Source organism: Aegilops tauschii, chromosome 7 (assembly GCF_002575655.3).
Source record: "Aegilops tauschii subsp. strangulata cultivar AL8/78 chromosome 7, Aet v6.0, whole genome shotgun sequence".
Lineage (NCBI taxonomy): Eukaryota > Viridiplantae > Streptophyta > Magnoliopsida > Poales > Poaceae > Aegilops > Aegilops tauschii.
This window is the reverse complement of record NC_053041.3, coordinates 459563647-459585609: the sequence shown is the minus strand read 5'-3', so window position 1 is coordinate 459585609 and position 21963 is coordinate 459563647.

Genomic DNA, 21963 nt, shown 5'->3' with positions numbered 1-21963 from the left:
GATTTTATCACGGGATTGCCCAGGACTCGTTCAGGCTATGACTCGATATGGGTTGTAGTCGATCGTTTGACGAAGGTAGCTCATTTCATCCCAGTGAAGACCACTTACACCAGTGCTAAGTTGGCAAAGATATACATGACTAGGATCGTATGTCTGCATGGAGTTCCGAGGACCATTGTATCAGATAGAGGAACCCAGTTTACTTCAAAGTTTTGGAATCAGTTACATGAAACTTTGGGTACCAGGCTAGATTTCAGCACAGCCTTTCACCCACAGACAGACAGACAGACCGAGAGAGTCAATCAGATTTTGGAAGATATGCTGAGAGCTTGTGCGCTAGATTATGGATCTAGTTGGGACGACAATTTGCCGTATGCAGCGTTTTCTTACAACAACAGTTATCAATCCAGTTTGAAGATGGCCCCTTTCGAAGCTTTGTACGGAAGGAGGTGTAGAACACCATTGTTATGGGACGAAGTTGGAGACCGCCAGTTGTTTGGACCAGATTTGATTAAAGAGTCTGAACAGAAAGTGAAGTTGATTCGCGATAGGCTCAAGGTAGCCCAGTCCAGGCAGAAGAGTTATGCGGATTCTAAAAGCAAGGAGACAGTTTACGAAGTCGGAGACATAGTTTACCTACGAGTATCACCACTTCGAGGAGTGAAGCGCTTTGGAGTTAAGGGAAAGTTAGCGCCACGTTTTGTAGGACCATACAAAGTTTTGGAGCGTATGGGAGAAGTTGCTGTAACGCCCACGATGCGGCTATATCTCCCACGTGTCGAGGCACGACTTAGAGGCATAACCGTATTGTGGTATTGTCGCAAGAAGGGTTATCTTCACACAATCCCATGTAATGAACAAGAATGGGATAACGAGAGTTGGCTTACAATCGCCACTTCACACAATACATAAATATAATTCATACATCATCCAAAATCCACACATAGACCAACTACGGTCAAAACCAAATGAAAATAAGATGACCCCAAATGCTAGATCCCCGATCGTCCCAACTGGGCTCCACTACTGATCATCAGGAAAAGACACATAGTAACGACCACGTTCCTCATCGAACTCCCACTTGAGCTCGGTTGCGTCATCTGCACTGGCATCGTTGGTACCTGCAACTGTTTTGGTAGAATCTGTGAGTCACGAGGACTCAGCAATCTCACACCCACGAGATCAAGTCGATTTAAGCTTATAGGAAAGGATGGGGTAATGAGGTGGAGCTGCAGCAGGCACTAAGCATATATGGTGGCTAACATACGCAAATGAGAGCGAGAAGAGAAGCAACGCAACGGTCGCAAAGCTAGAAATGATCAAGAAGTGATCCTGAAACTACTTACGTTCATGCATAACTCAAACCGTGTTCACTTCCCGGACTCCGCCGAGAAGAGACCATCACGGCTACACACACGGTTGATGTATTTTAATTGGGTCAAGTGACAAGTTCTCTACAACAGGACATTAACAAATTCCCATCTGCCTCATAACCGCGGGCACGGCTTTCGAAAGATAATACCCTGCAGGGGTGTCCCAACTTAGCCCATTATAAGCTCTCACGGTCAACGAAGGATAAACTTTCTCCCGAGAAGACCCGATCGGTCTTGGAATCCCGGTTTACAAGACATTTCGAGAATGGTAAAACAAGACCAGCAAAGCCACCCGAATGTGCCGACAAATCCCGATAGGTGCTGCACATATCTCGTTCTCAGGGCACACCGGATGGGCAAGATGTCGGGTTGGCATAGACCCTGGTTGCCCAGGGGGCGCCGGACGTCGCCTAGTTTGGGCCAGCACTCGAAGGAGCACTGGTCCGGGGGTTTAAATAAAGATGACCCTCGGGCTCGCAAAAACCCGGGGGGAAAAGGCTTAGGTGGCAAATGGTAAAACCAAGGTTGGGCCTTGCTAGAGGAGTTTTATTCAAGGCGAACTGTCAAGGGGGTCCCATAAATCACCCAACCGCGTAAGGAACGAAAAATCAAGGAACATAATACCGGTATGACGGAAACTAGGGCGGCAAGAGTGGAACAAAACACCATGCATAAGGCCGAGCCTTCCACCCTTTACCAAATATCTAGATGCATTAATTAAATAAGAGATATTGTGATATTCCAAAATATCCATGTTCCAACATGGAACCAACTTCAACTACCTGCAACTAGCAACGCTATAAGAAGGGCTGAGCAAAAGCGGTAACTTAGCCAAACAACGGTTTGCTAGGAAAGGATGGTTAGAGGTTTGACATGGCAATATGGGAGGCATGATATAGCAAGTGGTAGGTAGCGCAGTATGGCAATAGAACGAACAACTAGCAAAGCAAAGATAGAAGTGATTTCAAGGGTATGGTCATCTTGCCTGCAAGGTTCTCAGAGTTGTCGAAAGCTTGATCCTCGTAAGCGTACTCAACAGGTTCCTCGTTCACGAACTCGTCTCCCGGCTCTACCCAAAACAAGAACACAAGCAATGGAACCATAATCAATCACGGGAAATGCACAAGCAACATGATGCAAAACATGCATGATATGCGAGATGTGATATGCGATGCATATGCGTGCTCCGAAAGAAAAATGATGAACAAGGCAGTAACTTGGCAAACCAAGCATGCCACTGGAAAGATGAGATGATTTCGGTCGAAATCGATATAAAGATCACCGGAAACGGATGCACGGTTTGCAAATGGCAAGCAAAACAAGAATGACACGATTCTGCGATTAACAGCATGATAGCACTTAGAATACATCAAGAAGCTATGCTACAGCACTCCAACATAGCAACAAAGCATATGACAGTAATCTACAGGAGATGCTTGACAAAATATGAACACTGAGCTACGGCTAGATCACAACATAACAGGCTCAAACAAGCATGGAAAAAGTGCAAAAGATATCAGGTTCACAGACTTGGTGAAATTACTGGACATGGCAGAAACAGCATCAGGTAACAATGTTCAGAGCAAGAAAAACATATGCTACAGGAACCTAACATGGCAAAACAAGGCATGACATGAATCTACTAAATTCATATAATAAAAGTCCCTTACTGACAAAGAGCCAAAAAGGAACATAAGATATGATGGCAACCATGTAAACATAGCAAGTTTCGTTAACAGGTTTCAGACTTGGCAGAAAACAGAGCATGGCAGAAACAGACATTATGAGGGCATCTTTGTGAGCTTGATTCACTCAACATAAAGCAATGCATGACAAAACAAGCATACCTACAGCAAGATGGCATGTTTATGAAGCTATCCATTGCAAGAGAAATTCCATAGAATGTATGAAACAATTACAACAACCTTGGCAAAATTGAATATCATGTTAAGAATCTGCCAGAAATATTTTATAGCAAAAGTAGAGAAAGATTGAGTCATGCTATGGCACTCCATAATTGCAAACAAGGGCATGAATGGAGATACCACAACTATATCTACAAAATATCATTACTGAACATCACCAAAAGGAGCATGGATCTCTCTGTAGACACATGGATACATAGCAACAAAATAATAGCAGTCACAGACAGCAAAATAACAAAATAACTAGTCCCTGAAATCAGAAACATCACGAAGCCTAGTTTGCATACTTGTGCTAGTCACCACAGAGATCACAAAAATACATGGCATACACCTCTGTAAAGATGGAATGGCATACATCAAAACACCTCTAGAGCTCATGCCCATAAGATGCACAGATCAATAGCAACAAAAATAACAAATCCTCAAGTTCTGATACGTAACAGCAGATAACAGCAACTAGCACTCTTGCACCAGAGATTTGGGCATCAAGATTGAATCAAATGAACATGGTGCAATGGAACAAAATGAAGAGCATCTTGAGACGAACATTCCGATATATTACACGCACGAAACGGAGCTATATGAAGAGAGTTATGATGCGATGAACATGACCATGTAATGTAAAAATCTCAGACTTAGAATATTTTAGGGAGAGGGGGGAGTCAACCTTCTGTCTCAGATCGGATTGGGGCTAGGGTTGCTCGAGCTCGAGGCTCGCCGGCGGTGGAGGCGATGGCCGGAGGAGAGGAGGGAGACGGAGGAGAGGGCCGGCGGGGAGGCGACACCGGCGAACGGCGGAGGAGCTCCGACGGGGCCCTCGGGCGCGGGGAGGCGCGGTGCGCCGGCGTCGGCGGCAGGGCGCCGTGGGCTCACGGCCGGACGGCGAGGCGGGAACGGTGGCGGCCGGCGGAGGCGCGGGGGCGCTGGAGGGAGACGGCGGCGGCGCGTGGGCGGGGCGCCGTAGGCTCGGGGCGAGGAGGCACAGGCCCGGCGGGGGCCGGCCACGGGCTTGCGGGCTGCGGCGACGGCGCGGCGTACGGCCGCCACGTGGCACGCCGTGAATGGGCGGGGGCGGCGGCGCAGTTGTATCCGGCCCCGGGCGGACACGTCCGGCGGCGCGGAGGAGCGGGGTTAGGGTTTGATCTGTGAATAATTTCGGAGGGGGGAGGTGTTTTATAGGTAGAGGGAGCTAGGAGACTCCAAATTGAGCACGGTTTTCGCCCACACAATCGTGATCGAACGCCCTAGAGCATGGAAGAGACTTAGAAGGATTTTTGGGCTGTTTGGAGGGGGGTTTTGCTGCAACACACAAAAGGACTTTGCGGTTACCCGGTTAACCGTTGGAGCATCAAACGACCTCCAAATGGAACGAAACTTGACAGGTGGTCTACCGGTGGTATACCAAGGCCACTTGACAAGACTCGGTCCATTCCGAGGACGGTCACCACCCGCTCACGAAAAGAAAACAAAAGGGGTGCGCCGGAGGAGGTGGGAGTGTCGGATTGCAAAACGGACAACGGGGAAAATGCTCGGATGCATGAGACGAACACGTATGCAAATGAGATGCACATGATGACATGATATGAGATGCATGACATGAACAAAATGCAAAAACGAAAAAACAAAACCCGACCACGGAGGGAATAACATAACACATAGCCGAAAATGGCAAGAGTTGGAGTTACAAATATGGCAAGTTACATCCGGGGTGTTACAGTTGCTTACAAGCTGGAATTGCCTGAAGGATTGTCAGGAGTTCATGATGTATTTCACGTGGCCCAGTTAAAGAAGTGCCACGCAGAGATGGCTGAGATACCACGGAGAGATACAGTGCCATTGGAAGCGATTCAGCTGGATAGTGACTTGACCTATGAGGAGAAACCAGTTAAGATTCTTGAGTATGCCAGCCGAGTCACCCGCAACAAGGTTATCAAGTTTTGCAAAGTTCAGTGGAGTCACCATACCGAGGATGAAGCCACCTGAGAGCGAGAGGAGGATCTACGGAAGGACCACTCTCACCTATTTTCCAGCCAACCCGAATCTCGAGGGCGAGATTCCTCTTAAGGGGGTAGGTTTGTAACATCCCAAATTTTCAATTTGGAATGTATACATTAGATCAACATTGCATATCTTATTTTATTTCATTTTGGCTAGATCCTAGAAATTCTACGCAACTCAAGGACCCACCGGAGAGAGAGAGAGAGTTGGGGATTTCGTTATTTTCAAATTTGGGTTTTCTCAAATTTTGAAAATAGGATCATTTGATTTTATTTATTTTATCTTCAATTATTTCAATAATGAAAATAAGAGAGAGTGAATAAAATGACTTTCCCAAAATAAAGAAATATTGAGGATATAATAATAAAATCAAATAAGATTTTATTTTGGAGTTTTTCGCTATTTTATTTGGATAGGAAAAAATGCGCGTTTTCCAAAATTGCATTTAGGCCCCCAATAAATGTTCATCTTGTCCGACTTGATTTTAGAAGTCGAGGAAAATTTATTTCGGGATTTTTGGAGTTTGTTTAGTATTTATTTTGTTTGTTTTTCTGCACGTATTTATTAAAAAAAAACGAAACCGACTATGGGCCGTGTTCGGCCAGGACTCCGCCTGGCCGGGTCCTTTATAAGTCGCGGCCCGACCCCGCCGTTGGCCGGGTCCTTTATAAGTCGCGGCCCGACCCCGCCGTTGGCCGGGTCCTTTATAAGTCGCGGCCCAACCCCACCGTTGGCCCAAGCCGCCGCGCCCCCGAACCCTAACCCTTGCCGCCCCGTCGCCCGACGCCGTCGCCCCGCCGCCCGTCGTCCCACCGCCGCCCGCCGACCCCGCCGGAGCCCGCCGGAGCCGCCGCCCCTCGCCGAGGTAGCCGCCGGAGTTGTCGCCGCCACCGGCGGTTTTCTCTAGAAAACCGCCCGGTTTTTTTTAAAAAAAAACTGCGGTTGTTTTATTTTTTTAGATCGGTTTATTTTTTTTCTTTTTTCGGTTTAGTTAATTAGCGAGCGTTCGCTCGTTCGTTCGTTTTAACGAACGTGATCATCGTTTAGTTACAGTTAACGAACGTTCGTTCGATAAACTGTTCGTCAGTTTTTCTTTTTCTCGGATTTTCCGCGATTATTCCAGATCGCGATTTCTGATCCGAGTTTCGTTCTGGTATATCTTTTCGCTCGTTTATCGGAATCAGGCGATTCAAGCGCCTAGAGTTTCGTCTCGAAATTCTCTTTCCATTTAACCAACTCAAACAAGTTTTTGCTACTGTAAAATTTGACTTAGATCCAGATTAGTAAACGAAGCTCGTTTCTTTCGCCGTTTGACTTTCGTTGCTTCGTTTGATTTGATTCTTTTTGCAAACCGGAGTTCTTAAGTTGAACTTTCTAGTTAGATCTTTTATTTGAGTTTTACCTGTGCATTAGTTGAGTGCTTACTGTATGCTTGTTTGTTTGCGATAGAGTACCCGGAGTGCGCCGCTTGCTACTTCGAATCTCTAGGTTTCACGGATCATCAGCAAGGCAAGTAACACTTTGATCATACCTCTTTACTACCCAGTTTTGTTGCATTAGACCAATTCTTAAACATTGCATGATTAGGATCTAATTAAATTGTGGGTATTGGGAAGTAGATGAGGTAGTACCTATTACCTGTTTTGTTATCAAACCCTGGGAGTTACTTCTACGTTTGCTCATATTGCTATGCTATGCTAGTAGACGTCGATTGGGTGAGTGTATCCATGACAGATGTGAGATTGTTCATTTAATGGTTTAATTAATGTGGCAACTTGAACACACATCTGGGTGGATTGAGGCACCTGGGTATACCAGTGATTGCCTGTTTTCTTTTGGACCGCCACCCAGGCTCAAAGGGATCATTAGATTATTCTGTTGGGAATCGTAGCATAATTTTAAAATTTTCCTACGCTCACCAAGATGCATCTATGGAGAATACTAGCAACGAGGGGAAAGGAGTGCATCTACATACCCTTGTAGACCGCGAGCGGAAGCGTTCCAATGAACGTGGATGACGGAGTCGTACTCGCCGTGATCCAAATCACCGATGACCGAGTGCCGAACGGACGGCACCTCCGCGTTCAACACACGTACGGTGCAGCGACGTCTCCTCCTTCTTGATCCAGCAAGGGGGAAGGAGAGGTTGATGGAGATCCAGCAGCATGACGGCGTGGTGGTGGATGTAGCGGGTCTCGGCAGGGCTTTGCCAAGCTTCTGCGAGAGAGAGAGAGGTGTTGCAGGGGAGGAGGGAGGCGCCCAAGGCTGTGTGTTGCTGCCCTCCCTCCCCCCCTTTACATAGGCCCCCTGGGGGGCGCCGGCCCTGGGAGATGGGATCTCCAAGGGGGGGCGGCGGCCAAAGGGGGGAAGGGGTTGCCTTGCCTCCCAAGGCAAGGGGGAAGCTCCCCCTAGGGTTCCCAATCCTAGGCGCATGGGGGGAGGCCCAAGGGGGGCGCCCCAGCCCACTAAGGGCTGGTTCCCTTCCACTTTCAGCCCACGGGGCCCTCCGGGATAGGTGGCCCCACCCGGTGGACCGCCGGGACCCTTCCGGTGGTCCCGGTACAATACCGGTAACCCCCGAAACTTTCCCGGTGGCCGAAACTGGACTTCCTATATATAATTCTTCACCTCCGGACCATTCCGGAACCTCTCGTGACGTCCGGGATCTCATCCGGGACTCCGAACAACTTTCGGGTTTCCGCATACATATATCTCTACAACCCTAGCGTCACCGAACCTTAAGTGTGTAGACCCTACGGGTTCGGGAGACATGCAGACATGACCGAGACGCCTCTCCGGTCAATAACCAACAGCGGGATCTGGATACCCATGTTGGCTCCCACATGTTCCACGATGATCTGATCGGATGAACCACGGTGTCGAGGATTCAATCAATCCGTATGCAATTCCCTTTGTCAATCGATATGTTACTTGCCCGAGATTCGATCGTCGGTATCCCAATACCTGGTTCAATCTCGTTACCGGCAAGTCTCTTTACTCGTACCGCAATGCATGATCCCGTGACTAACGCCTTAGTCACATTGAGCTCATTATGATGATGCATTACCAAGTGGGCCCAGAGATACCTCTCCGTCACACGGAGTGACAAATCCCAGTCTCGATCCGTGCCAACCCAACAGACACTTTCGGAGATACCCGTAGTGCACCTTTATAGTCACCCAGTTACGTTGTGACGTTTGGCACACCCAAAGCACTCCTACGGTATCCGGGAGTTGCACGATCTCATGGTCTAAGGAAAAGATACTTGACATTGGAAAAGCTCTAGCAAACGAAACTGCACGATCTTTTATGCTATGCTTAGGATTGGGTCTTGTCCATCACATCATTCTCCTAATGATGTGATCCCGTTATCAATGACATCCAATGTCCATAGTCAGGAAACCATAACTATCTGTTGATCAACGAGCTAGTCAACTAGAGGCTTACTAGGGACAGGTTGTGGTCTATGTATTCACACATGTATTATGATTTCCGGACAATACAATTATAGCATGAATAATAGACTATTATCATGAACAAAGAAATATAATAATAACCATTTATTATTGCCTCTAGGGCATATTTCCAACAGTCTCCCACTTGCACTAGAGTCAATAATCTAGTTACATTGTGATGAATCGAACACCCATTGCGTCCTGGTGTTGATCATGTTTTGCCCTAGGGAGAGGTTTAGTCAACGGATCTGCTACATTCAGGTCCGTATGTACTTTACAAATATCTATGTCTCCATTTTGAACACTTTCACGAATGGAGTTGAAGCGACGCTTGATATGCCTGGTCTTCCTGTGAAACCTGGGCTCCTTCGCAAGGGTAATAGCTCCAGTGTTGTCACAGAAGAGAGTCATCGGTCCCGACGCATTGGGAATCACCCCAAGATCGGTAATGAACTCCTTCATCCAGACTGCTTCCTGCGCTGCCTCCGAGGCTGCCATGTACTCTGCTTCACATGTAGATCCCGCCACGACGCTTTGCTTGCAACCGCACCAGCTTGCTGCTCCTCCATTCAAAATATACACGTATCCGGTTTGTGACTTCGAGTCATCCAGATTTGTGTCGAAGCTAGCGTCGACGTAACCCTTTACGACGAGCTCTTCGTCACCTCCATAAACGAGAAACATATCCTTAGTCCTCTTCAGGTACTTCAGGATATTCTTGACCGCTGTCCAGTGTTCCTTGCCGGGATTACTTTGATACCTTCCTACCAAACTTACGGCAAGGTTTACATTAGGTCTGGTACACAGCATGGCATACATAATAGACCCTATGGCCGAGGCATAGGGGATGACACTCATCTCTTCTATATCTTCTGCCGTGGTCGGGCATTGAGCTGTGCTCAATTGCACACCTTGCAATACAGGAAAGAACCCCTTCTTGGACTGATCCATATTGAACTTCTTCAATATCTTGTCAAGGTACGTACTCTGTGAAAGACCAATGAGGCGTCTTGATCTATCTCTATAGATCTTGATGCCTAATATATAAGCAGCTTCTCCAAGGTCCTTCATTGAAAAACACTTATTCAAATAGGCCTTTATACTTTCCAAGAATTCTATATCATTTCCCATCAATAGTATGTCATCCACATATAATATGAGAAATGCTACAGAGCTCCCACTCACTTTCTTGTAAACACAGGCTTCTCCATAAGTCTGTGTAAACCCAAACGCTTTGATCATCTCATCAAAGCGAATGTTCCAACTCCGAGATGCTTGCACCAGCCCATAGATTGAGCGCTGGAGCTTGCATACTTTGTTAGCATTCTTAGGATCGACAAAACCTTCCGGCTGCATCATATACAACTCTTCCTTAAGGAAGCCGTTAAGGAATGCCGTTTTGACGTCCATCTGCCATATCTCATAATCATAGTATGCGGCAATTGCTAACATGATTCGGACGGACTTCAGCTTCGCTACGGGTGAGAAAGTCTCATCGTAGTCAACCCCTTGAACTTGTCGATAACCCTTAGCGACAAGTCGAGCTTTGTAGATGGTCACATTACCATCTGCGTCCGTCTTCTTCTTAAAGATCCATTTGTTTTCTATGGCTCGCCGCTCATCGGGCAAGTCAGTCAAAGTCCATACTTTGTTTTCATACATGGATTCTATCTCGGATTTCATGGCTTCTAGCCATTTGTCGGAATCCGGGCCCGCCATCGCTTCTTCATAGTTCGAAGGTTCACCGTTGTCTAACAACATGATTTCCAGGACAGGGTTGCCGTACCACTCTGGTGCGGAACGTGTCCTTGTGGACCTACGAAGTTCAGTAACATGATCCGAAGCTTCATGATCATCATCATTAACTTCCTCCCCAGTCGGTGTAGGCACCACATGAACATTTTCCCACGCTGCGCTACTTTCCGGTTCGGACGGGGTGACTATCACCTCATCAAGTTCCACTTTCCTCCCACTCAATTCTTTCGAGAGAAACTCCTTCTCCAGAAAGGACCCGTTCTTGGCAACGAAGATCTTGCCTTCGGATCTGAGGTAGAAGGTATACCCAATAGTTTCCTTAGGGTATCCTATGAAGACGCATTTTTTCGGTTTGGGTTCGAGCTTTTCAGGTTGAAGTTTCTTGACATAAGCATCGCATCCCCAAACTTTTAGAAATGACAGCTTAGGTTTCTTCCCAAACCATAATTCATACGGTGTTGTCTCAACGGATTTAGACGGTGCCCTATTTAAAGTGAATGCGGCAGTCTCTAAAGCATAACCCCAAAATGAGAGCGGTAAATCGGTAAGAGACATCATAGATCGCACCATATCCAATAGAGTGTGATTACGACGTTCGGACACACCATTTCTCTGAGGTTTTCCAGGCGGCATGAGTTGTGAAACTATTCCACATTTCCTTAAGTGTGCACCAAACTCGTGACTTAAATATTCTCCACCACGATCTGATCGTAAGAATTTTATTTTCCTGTCACGTTGATTCTCAACTTCACTCTGAAATTCCTTGAACTTTTCAAAGGTTTCAGACTTGTGTTTCATTAGGTAGACATACCCATATCTACTTAAATCATCAGTGAGAGTGAGAACATAACGATATCCTCCGCGAGCCTCAACACTCATTGGACCGCACACATCGGTATGTATGATTTCCAATAAGTTGGTTGCTCGCTCCATTGTTCCGGAGAACGGAGTCTTGGTCATCTTATCCATGAGGCATGGTTCGCATGTGTCAAATGATTCGTAATCAAGAGACTCCAAAAGTCCATCTGCATGGAGCTTCTTCATGCGCTTGACACCAATGTGACCAAGGCGGCAGTGCCACAAGTATGTGGGACTATCGTTATCAACTTTACATCTTTTGGTATTCACACTATGAACATGTGTAACATCACGTCCGAGATTCATCAAAAATAAACCATTGACCAGCGGGGCGTGACCATAAAACATATTTCTCAAATAAACAGAACAACCATTATTCTCGGATTTAAATGAGTAGCCATCTCGAATTAAACGAGATCCAGATACAATGTTCATGCTCAAAGCTGGCACTAAATAACAATTATTGAGGTTTAAAACTAATCCCATAGGTAGATGCAGAGGTAGCGTGCCGACGGCGATCACATCGACCTTGGAACCATTCCCGACGCGCATCGTCACCTCATCCTTCGCCAGTCTCCGTTTATTCCGTAGTTCCTGTTTTGAGTTACAAATATGAGCAACCGCACCGGTATCAAATACCCAGGAGCTACTACGAGTACTGGTAAGGTACACATCAATTACATGTATATCACATATACCTTTGGTGTTGCCGGCCTTCTTCTTGTCCGCTAAGTATTTGGGGCAGTTCCGCTTCCAGTGACCACTTCCCTTGCAATAAAAGCACTTAGTCTCGGGCTTGGGTCCATTCTTTGACTTCTTCCCGGTAACTGGTTTACCAGGCGCGGCAACTCCCTTGTCGTCCTTCTTGAAGTTCGTCTTACCCTTGCCCTTCTTGAACTTAGTGGTTTTATTCACCATCAACACTTGATGTTCTTTTCTGATCTCTACCTCAGCTGATTTCAGCATTGAATATACCTCAGGAATGGTCTTTTCCATCCCCTGCATATTGAAGTTCATCACAAAGCTCTTGTAGCTTGGTGGAAGCGACTGGAGGATTCTGTCAATGACCGCGTCATCCGGGAGATTAACTCCCAGCTGAGACAAGCGGTTATGCAACCCAGACATTCTGAGTATGTGCTCACTAACAGAACTATTCTCCTCCATTTTACAGCTGAAGAACTTGTCGGAGACTTCATATCTCTCGACCCGGGCATGAGCTTGGAAAACCATTTTCAGCTCCTCGAACATCTCATATGCTTCATGTTTCTCAAAACACTTTTGGAGACCCGGTTCTAAGCTGTAAAGCATGCCGCACTGAACGAGGAAGTAATCATCAGCACGTGATTGCCAAGCGTTCATAACTTCTTGGTTCTCTGGGATTAGTGCTTCACCTAGCGGTGCTTCTAAGACATAATCTTTCTTGGCTACTATGAGGATGAGCCTCAGGTTCCGGACCCAGTCCGTATAGTTGCTGCCATCATCTTTTAGCTTCGTTTTCTCTAGGAACGCTTTGAAATTGAGGACAACGTTGGCCATTTGATCTACAATACATAGTGTAAAGATTTTAGACTAAGTTCATGATAATTGAGTTCATCTAATCAAATTATTTAATGAACTCCCACTCAGATAGACATCCCTCTAGTCATCTAAGTGATACATGATCCGACTTTAACTAGGTCATGTCCGATCATCACGTGAGATGGACTAGTCAAGATCGGTGAACATCTCCATGTTGATCGTATCTTCTATACGACTCATGCTCGACCTTTCGGTCCTCCGTGTTCCGAGGTCATGTCTGTACATGCTAGGCTCGTCAAGTCAACCTAAGTGTATTGCGTGTGTTCCGAGGCCATGTCTGTACATGCTAGGCTCGTCAACACCCGTTGTATTCGAACGTTAGAATCTATCACACCCGATCATCACGTGGTGCTTCGAAACAACGAACCTTCGCAACGGTGCACAGTTAGGGTGAACACTTTCTTGAAATTAATATAAGGGATCATCTTACTTACTACCGTCGTTCTAAGCAAATAAGATGCAAAAACATGATAAACATCACATGCAATCAAATAGTGACATGATATGGCCAATATCATCATGCTCCTTTGATCTCCATCTTCGGGGCACCATGATCATCTTCGTCACCGGCATGACACCATGATCTCCATCATTGTGTCTTCATGAAGTCGTCACGCCAACGATTACTTCTACTTGTATGGCTAACGCGTTTAGCAACAAAGTAAAGTAAATTACATGGCGTTATTCAATGACACGCAGGTCATGCAAAATAATAAAGACAACTCCTATGGCTCCTGCCGGTTGTCATACTCATCGACATGCAAGTCGTGATTCCTATTACAAGAATATGATCAATCTCATACATCACATATATCATTCATCACATCTTCTGGCCATATCACATCACATAGCACTTGCTGCAAAAACAAGTTAGACGTCCTCTAATTGTTGTTGCAAGTTTTTACGTGGTTTGTAGGTTTCTAGCAAGAACGTTATCTTACCTACGTATGACCATAACGTGATTTGCCAATTTCTATTTACCCTTCATAAGGACCCTTTTCATCGAATCCGTTCCGACTAAAGTAGGAGAGACAGACACCCGCTAGCCACCTTATGCAACTAGTGCATGTCGGTCGGTGGAACCAGTCTCACGTAAGCGTACGTGTAAGGTCGGTCCGGGCCGCTTCATCCTACAATGCCGCCGAAACAAGAAACGACTAGTAGCGGCAAGAAGAATTGGCAAACTCAACGCCCACAACTGCTTTGTGTTCTACTCGTGCATAGTAACTACGCATAAACCTGGCTCTGATACCACTGTTGGGAATCGTAGCATAATTTTAAAATTTTCCTACGCTCACCAAGATGCATCTATGGAGAATACTAGCAACAAGGGGAAAGGAGTGCATCTACATACCCTTGTAGATCGCGAGCGGAAGCGTTCCAATGAACGTGGATGACGGAGTCGTACTCGCCGTGATCCAAATCACCGATGACCGAGTGCCGAACGGACGGCACCTCCGCGTTCAACACACGTACGGTGCAGCGACGTCTCCTCCTTCTTGATCCAGCAAGGGGGAAGGAGAGGTTGATGGAGATCCAGCAGCACGACGGCGTGGTGGTGGATGTAGCGGGTCTCGGCAGGGCTTTGCCAAGCTTCTGCGAGAGAGAGAGAGAGGTGTTGCAGGGGAGGAGGGAGGCGCCCAAGGCTGTGTGTTGCTGCCCTCCCTCCCCCCTTTATATAGGCCCCCTGGGGGGGCGCCGGCCCTGGGAGATGGGATCTCCAAGGGGGGGCGGCGGCCAAAGGGGGGAAGGGGTTGCCTTGCCCCCCAAGGCAAGGGGGAAGCTCCCCCCTAGGGTTCCCAACCCTAGGCGCATGGGGGGAGGCCCAAGGGGGGCGCCCCAGCCCACTAAGGGATGGTTCCCTTCCACTTTCAGCCCACGGGGCCCTCCGGGATAGGTGGCCCCACCCGGTGGACCCCCGGGACCCTTCCGGTGGTCCCGGTACAATACCGGTAACCCCCGAAACTTTCCCGGTGGCCGAAACTGGACTTCCTATATATAATTCTTCACCTCCGGACCATTCCGGAACCTCTCGTGATGTCCGGGATCTCATCCGGGACTCCGAACAACTTTCGGGTTTCCGCATACATATATCTCTACAACCCTAGCGTCACCGAACCTTAAGTGTGTAGACCCTACGGGTTCGGGAGACATGCAGACATGACCGAGACGCCTCTCCGGTCAATAACCAACAGCGGGATCTGGATACCCATGTTGGCTCCCACATGTTCCACGATGATCTGATCGGATGAACCACGGTGTCGAGGATTCAATCAATCCGTATGCAATTCCCTTTGTCAATCGGTATGTTACTTGCCCGAGATTCGATCGTCGGTATCCCAATACCTGGTTCAATCTTGTTACCGGCAAGTCTCTTTACTCGTACCGCAATGCATGATCCCGTGACTAACGCCTTAGTCACATTGAGCTCATTATGATGATGCATTACCGAGTGGGCCCAGAGATACCTCTCCGTCACACGGAGTGACAAATCCCAGTCTCGATCCGTGCCAACCCAACAGACACTTTCGGAGATACCCGTAGTGCACCTTTATAGTCACCCAGTTACGTTGTGACGTTTGGCACACCCAAAGCACTCCTACGGTATCCGGGAGTTGCACGATCTCATGGTCTAAGGAAAAGATACTTGACATTGGAAAAGCTCTAGCAAACGAAACTGCACGATCTTTTATGCTATGCTTAGGATTGGGTCTTGTCCATCACATCATTCTCCTAATGATGTGATCTCGTTATCAATGACATCCAATGTCCATAGTCAGGAAACCATGACTATCTGTTGATCAACAAGCTAGTCAACTAGAGGCTTACTAGAGACAGGTTGTGGTCTATGTATTCACACATGTATTATGATTTCCGGACAATACAATTATAGCATGAATAATAGACTATTATCATGAACAAAGAAATATAATAATAACCATTTATTATTGCCTCTAGGGCATATTTCCAACATATTCATGCTAGAAACTTCCGTGTGCAGACACAAGCTATTATGGGCTCTAGCATAGTTGAATAAGTTGTGTGAACTCTTACAGTGGTAGACTAGCAGATGTATGGGAAAGTAGGTGTAACGGTCTACCCCATCGTAAGGTGCAAACACTTCTGAAAGACTATGTCTCGGTCATCCGTCACTCAAACACCATGTAGTGCGAGTAATCCAACGGAGGAGATCGAGTCTTGTGGGGAAAAGTGCACAAACCTCTGCAGAGTGTATAAACTAATCATGGTTAGCCGTGTCCCCAGTTATGAACATCTGGAGTATCTAGTACTTGGATTATCATGTGAATCTCATCATGTTACTCAAACTAAATTTGTTGGGTTAAGAATGATACTAAATTGGGATTGAGATGCTGTCAACCATTCTCAATGTTTAACAACCACCATGATAGTTAAATAAAATTTATTCCTTTGCAGTAGGGAAAAAATGGCTTTTCGCAAAACTGTAACCATAGAGCTTTTCACCAGCCAAATATGCATGTAGTGATAGCATTATTCTGTTCATTACTCTCTATGTGTTATTTTGCCAGCATATTCCATGTGCTGACCCGTTTTCGGGCTGCAACATTTCATGTTGCAGACTTTTCAGACGACGAGTAAGGTGCCTTAGGTCGTGGTCTTATACTCAGTGATGCCGTTGGAGTTGATGGACTCACTTATCTTCCAAGTCTTCCGTTGTTATCGTTTTAGATGGCCTTAAGCCATATTTGTCATACTTATTTCTCTTTTGAGATACTCGATGTAATAAGTGTGTGATTGCTACTCTATTATAAATCCTCCAAGTACTGTGCGTGTCAGCATTAATGATCCAGGGATGACACTGGTGCACGGTAGATCAGACTGTTTGAGGTCTGGTCGCTACAGGTTTAGGGGATATGTCTCATGATTATAATTTTGCTAAATTTCTTAGACAACCCTATGATAAAGAATTGCCTAGTAAAGATGAAATTACTGGTCTTGCTTCTATTGCCGTGCCTCCTAATGGTCCTTTAGAACAATATTTGCTAGACCATGAAAATGATATGTTTGTGAATGAAAGAAGGGAAATAGATGAAGTATTCTTTAAATAGGGACCTGTTTTGAAACACAACTTGCCTGTTGAAATTCTAGGGGATCCTCCTCCACCCAAGGGTGATCCCGTGTTTGAGCTTAAACCATTACCTGATACTCTTAAATATGCTTATCTTGATGAAAAGAAGATATATCATGTTATTATTAGTGCTAACCTTTCAGAGCAAGAGGAAGAGAAATTATTGAGAACTCTGAAGAAGCACCGTGCTGCTATTGGATATACTCTTGATGATCTTAAGGGTATTAGTCCCACTCTATGCCAGCACAAAATAAAATTGGAGAAAGACGCTATACCAGTTGTTGATCACCAACGGTTAAATCCTAAGATGAAAGAAGTGGTAAGAAAAGAAATACTAAAGCTTCTGGAGGCAGGTATAATTTATCCCGTTGCTGATAGTCAGTGGGTAAGTCCTGTCCATTGTGTCCCTAAGAAGGGAGGTATTACTGGTGTTCCTAATGATAAAGATGAATTGATCCCACAAAGAATTGTTACAGGTTATAGAATGGTAATTGATTTCCGCAAATTGAATAAAGCTACTAAAAAGGATCATTACCCTTTACCTTTTATTGATCAAATGCTAGAAAGATTATCCAAACATACACATTTTTGCTTTGTAGATGGTTATTCAGGTTTCTCTCAAATACCTGTGTCAAAAGAATATCAAGAAAAGACCACTTTTACTTGCCCTTTCGGTACCTTTGCTTATAGACGTATGCCTTTTGGTTTATGCAATGCACCTACTACCTTTCAAAGATGTATGACTGCTATATTCTCTGACTTTTGTGAAAATATTGTTGAGGTTTTCATGGATGATTTCTCCGTATATGGAACTTCTTTTGATGATTGCTTAAGCAACCTTAACCGAGTTTTGCAGAGATGTGGAGAAACTAATCTTGTCTTGAATTGGGAGAAATGCCACTTTATGGTTAATGAAGGTATTGTCTTGGGGCATAAAATTTCTGAAAGAGGTATTGAAGTTGATAAAGCCAAAGTTGATGCTATTGAAAAGATGTCGTTTCCTAAGGACATTAAAGGTATAAGAAGTTTCCTTGGTCATGCCGGTTTTTATAGGAGGTTCATTAAAGACTTCTCAAAAATCTCTAGGACTCTGACTAATCTCTTACAAAAGGATGTTCCTTTTTTCTTTGATGATGATTGTGTAGAAGCATTTGAAATACTTAAGAAAGCCTTGGTTTCTGCACCTATTGTTCAACCACCTGATTGGAATTTACCCTTTGAAATTATGTGCGATGCTAGTGATTATGCTGTAAGTGATGTTTTAGGACAAAGATTTGATAAGAAATTAAATGTTATCCAATATGCTAGTAAAACTGTAGACAGTGCCCAGAGAAATTATGCTACTATTGAAAAGGAATTTTTAGCAGTTGTATTTGCTTCTGATAAGTTCAGACCTTATATTGTTGATTCTAAAGTAACTGTTCACACTGATCATGCTGCTATTAAATATCTTATGGAAAATAAAGTTTCTAAACCTAGACTTATTAGATGGGTTCTCCTACTACAAGAATTTGATTTGCATATTATTGATAGAAAGGGAGCTGAGAACCCCATTGCAGACAACTTGTCTAGGTTAGAGAATGTTCTTGATGACCCACTACCTATTGATGATAGTTTTCCTGATGAACAATTAGCTGTCATAAATGCTTCTCGTACTGCTCCATGGTATGCGGATTATGCTAATTACATTGTTGCTAAATTTATACCACCTAGTTTCACATACCAACAAAAGAAAAAGATTTTCCATGATTTAAGACATTACTTCTGGGATGACCCACACCTTTATAAAGAAGGATTAGATGGTGTTATTAGACGTTGTGTACCTGAGCATGAACAGGAACAGATCCTACACAGGTGTCACTCCGAAGCTTATGGAGGACACCACGCTGGAGATAGAACCGCACCTAAGGTATTGAAATCCGGTTTTTATTGGCCTACTCTCTTCAAAGATGCATGTAAGTTTGTCTTGTCTTTTGATGAATGTCAAAGAATCGGTAATATTAGTAGTCGTCAAGAAATGCCTATGAATTATTCACTTGTTATTGAACCATTTGATGTTTGGGGCTTTGATTATAAGGGACCGTTTCCTTCCTCTAATGGGTATACACATATTTTAGTTGCTGTTGATTACATTACTAAGTGGGTAGAAGCTATTCCAACAAGTAGTGCTGGTCATAACACCTCTATTAAGATGCTTAAGGAAGTTATTTTTCCGAGGTTTGGAGTCCCTAGATATTTAATGACTGATGGTGGTTCACACTTTATTCATGTTGCCTTTCGTAAAATGCTTGCTAAGTATGATGTTAATCATAGAATTGCATCTCCGTACCACCCACAGTCTAGTAGTCAAGTAGAATTGAGTAATAGAGAGATCAAATTAATTTTGCAAAAGACTGTTAATACATCTAGAAAGAATTGGTCTAAGAAACTTGATGATGCATTGTGGGCCTATAGAACTGCATATAAAAATCCTATGGTTATTTCTCCGTATAAAATGGTTTATGGAAAAGCATGTCACTTACCTCTCGAACTAGAACATAAGGCATATTGGGCCATTAAAGAGCTCAATTATGATTTCAAACTTGCCGGTGAGAAGAGGTTATTTGACATTAGCTCGCTTGATGAATGGAGAACCCAGGGCTATAAGAATGCCAAACTTTTTAAAGAAAAAGTTAAAAGATGGCATGACAAAAGGATACAAAAGCGTGAGTTTAATGTAGGTGACTATGTTTTGCTATACAACTCTCGTTTAAGATTTTTTGCAGGAAAACTCCTCTCTAAATGGGAAGGTCCTTACGTTATCGAGGAGGTCTATCGCTCCGGTGCCATAAAAACCAACAACTTCGAATGCACAAATCCGAAGGTGGTGAACGGTCAAAGAATCAAACATTATATCTCAGGTAATCCAATAAATGTTGAAACCAATGTTATTGAAGCCGTAACCCCGGAGGAATATATAAGGGACACTTTCCAGAACATTTCAGACTCCAAAAAGGAATAGGTATGTGGTACGGTAAGTAAACCGACTCCAAAACAGTTCTAATGGAAATTTTTCTCCGTTTTGGAATATTTAAGAAAATAGGAAAATAAGAAGTAGTCCGAAAGGGACACGAGGCATCCACGAGGGTGGAGGGCGCGCCCTACCCGCTGGGCGCACCCCCTGCCTCGTGGGCACCTCGTGTGCCTTTCCGAACTCCGTTTTCTTGCAGGATACTTCTTTCGGTCGGTAAAAATTCATTATATAATCACCTGAAGGTTTTGACCACCGTACCACGCAAATATCCTCTGTTTTGTTTCGAGCTATTTCTGCCGCAGATTAGAGCAAGATGTATTCTCAAGAGTCCGTCGGGGAGAGCCGGGTGTCTCATCCGACACCGGGACCAAGAGCAAACAGTGATGCTGACCACTTTGGGCCATCAACGGAGGAAGAGATGGAGACCAACTTGAAAAGGATAGATGCCATGGAGGAGGATCAAGAAGTTACTTCCCGTTTCCGAGCCGGATTCACGATGGGGGAACTACAGAGCTCAGCTATTCCAAACTCGGTCATCCCCTCCAATGTTAAATTTCTCTCTTATGAAAATATGAAAAAGAGTGTTACTTGTTCTCCCGCAGCTATGCAAGATCCATGGGTGAAAGGAGCTTTAGCCGTCACGGGTAAGATCCGTAAGGAAATAATGGACCTCAAGCAACAAGTCAATAAGTTCGAGGAAGAGAATCGTATCCTGAGGGGCATCATCGCCAAGAATATCACATCACCACCTCCGAAGAAAGAGACATAAATACATGGGTATGGGCACTCCTCTTGGCAACTTCCAAGCTTGGGGGAGTTGCCCCAGTATCGTATCACCATCACACTCCTATCTTTACCGTTTTTCCTAGTTCAATCCTTTTGGTAATATCTTGATTTAGTAGAATAAAGTTTTAGTATGATCTAGTTTTGAGTTTTGCTTTATGACCCTTCTATGTAATCGAGTCCGTGAGCCTTAGATAATAAAGATTAGTTTTGAGTCAAGGGCTTGATTATCTTGCTATGATCTTGAGGGAATAAAAATAAAAGAGAAGAGAAAGAATAAAAAGAAAAGAGATCATATTGATCTTATGGAGAGTAATGACTTCACATATAAAGAGTATGATGAATACAAGTTGTTGAGAGTTGACAAACATAGTTTTGGTCATCGTTGCAATTAATAGGAAGTAATAAAGAAAGAGAGGTTTTCACATATAAATATACTATCTTGGACATCTTTTATGATTGTGAGCACTCATTAAAATATGACATGCTAAAAAGCTGATCTTGGACAAGGAAGACAACGTAATGGGTTATGTTTTCTTATATCCGAAATAAAGTATATTGTCATGGATCATCCAACATGTTGAGCTTGCCTTTCCCCCTCGTGCTAGCCAAATTCTTTGCACCAAGTAGAGATACTACTTGTGCTTCCAAATATACTTAAACCTAGTTTTGCCATGAGTGTCCACCATACCTACCTATGGATTGAGTAAGATCCTTCAAGTAAGTTGTCATTGTTGCATGCAATAAAATTGCTCTCTAAATATGTATGATTTATTAGTGTGGAGAAAATAAGTGTTATACGATCTTGTGATGTGGAAGCAATAAAAGCGACGGACTGCATAATAAAGGTCCATATCACAAGTGGCAATATAAAGTGACGTTCTTTCGCATTAAGATTTTGTGCATACAACCACAAAAACACATGACAACCTCTGCTTCCCTCTACAAAGGGCCTATCTTTTATTCTTGTCTTACACCTTATGCAAGAGTCATGGTGATCTTCACTTTTCCTTTTTACATTTTATCCTTTGGCAATCACATTGTGTTGGAAAGATCTTGATATATATATATATATATATATATATATATATATATATATATCCAATTGGATGTAAGT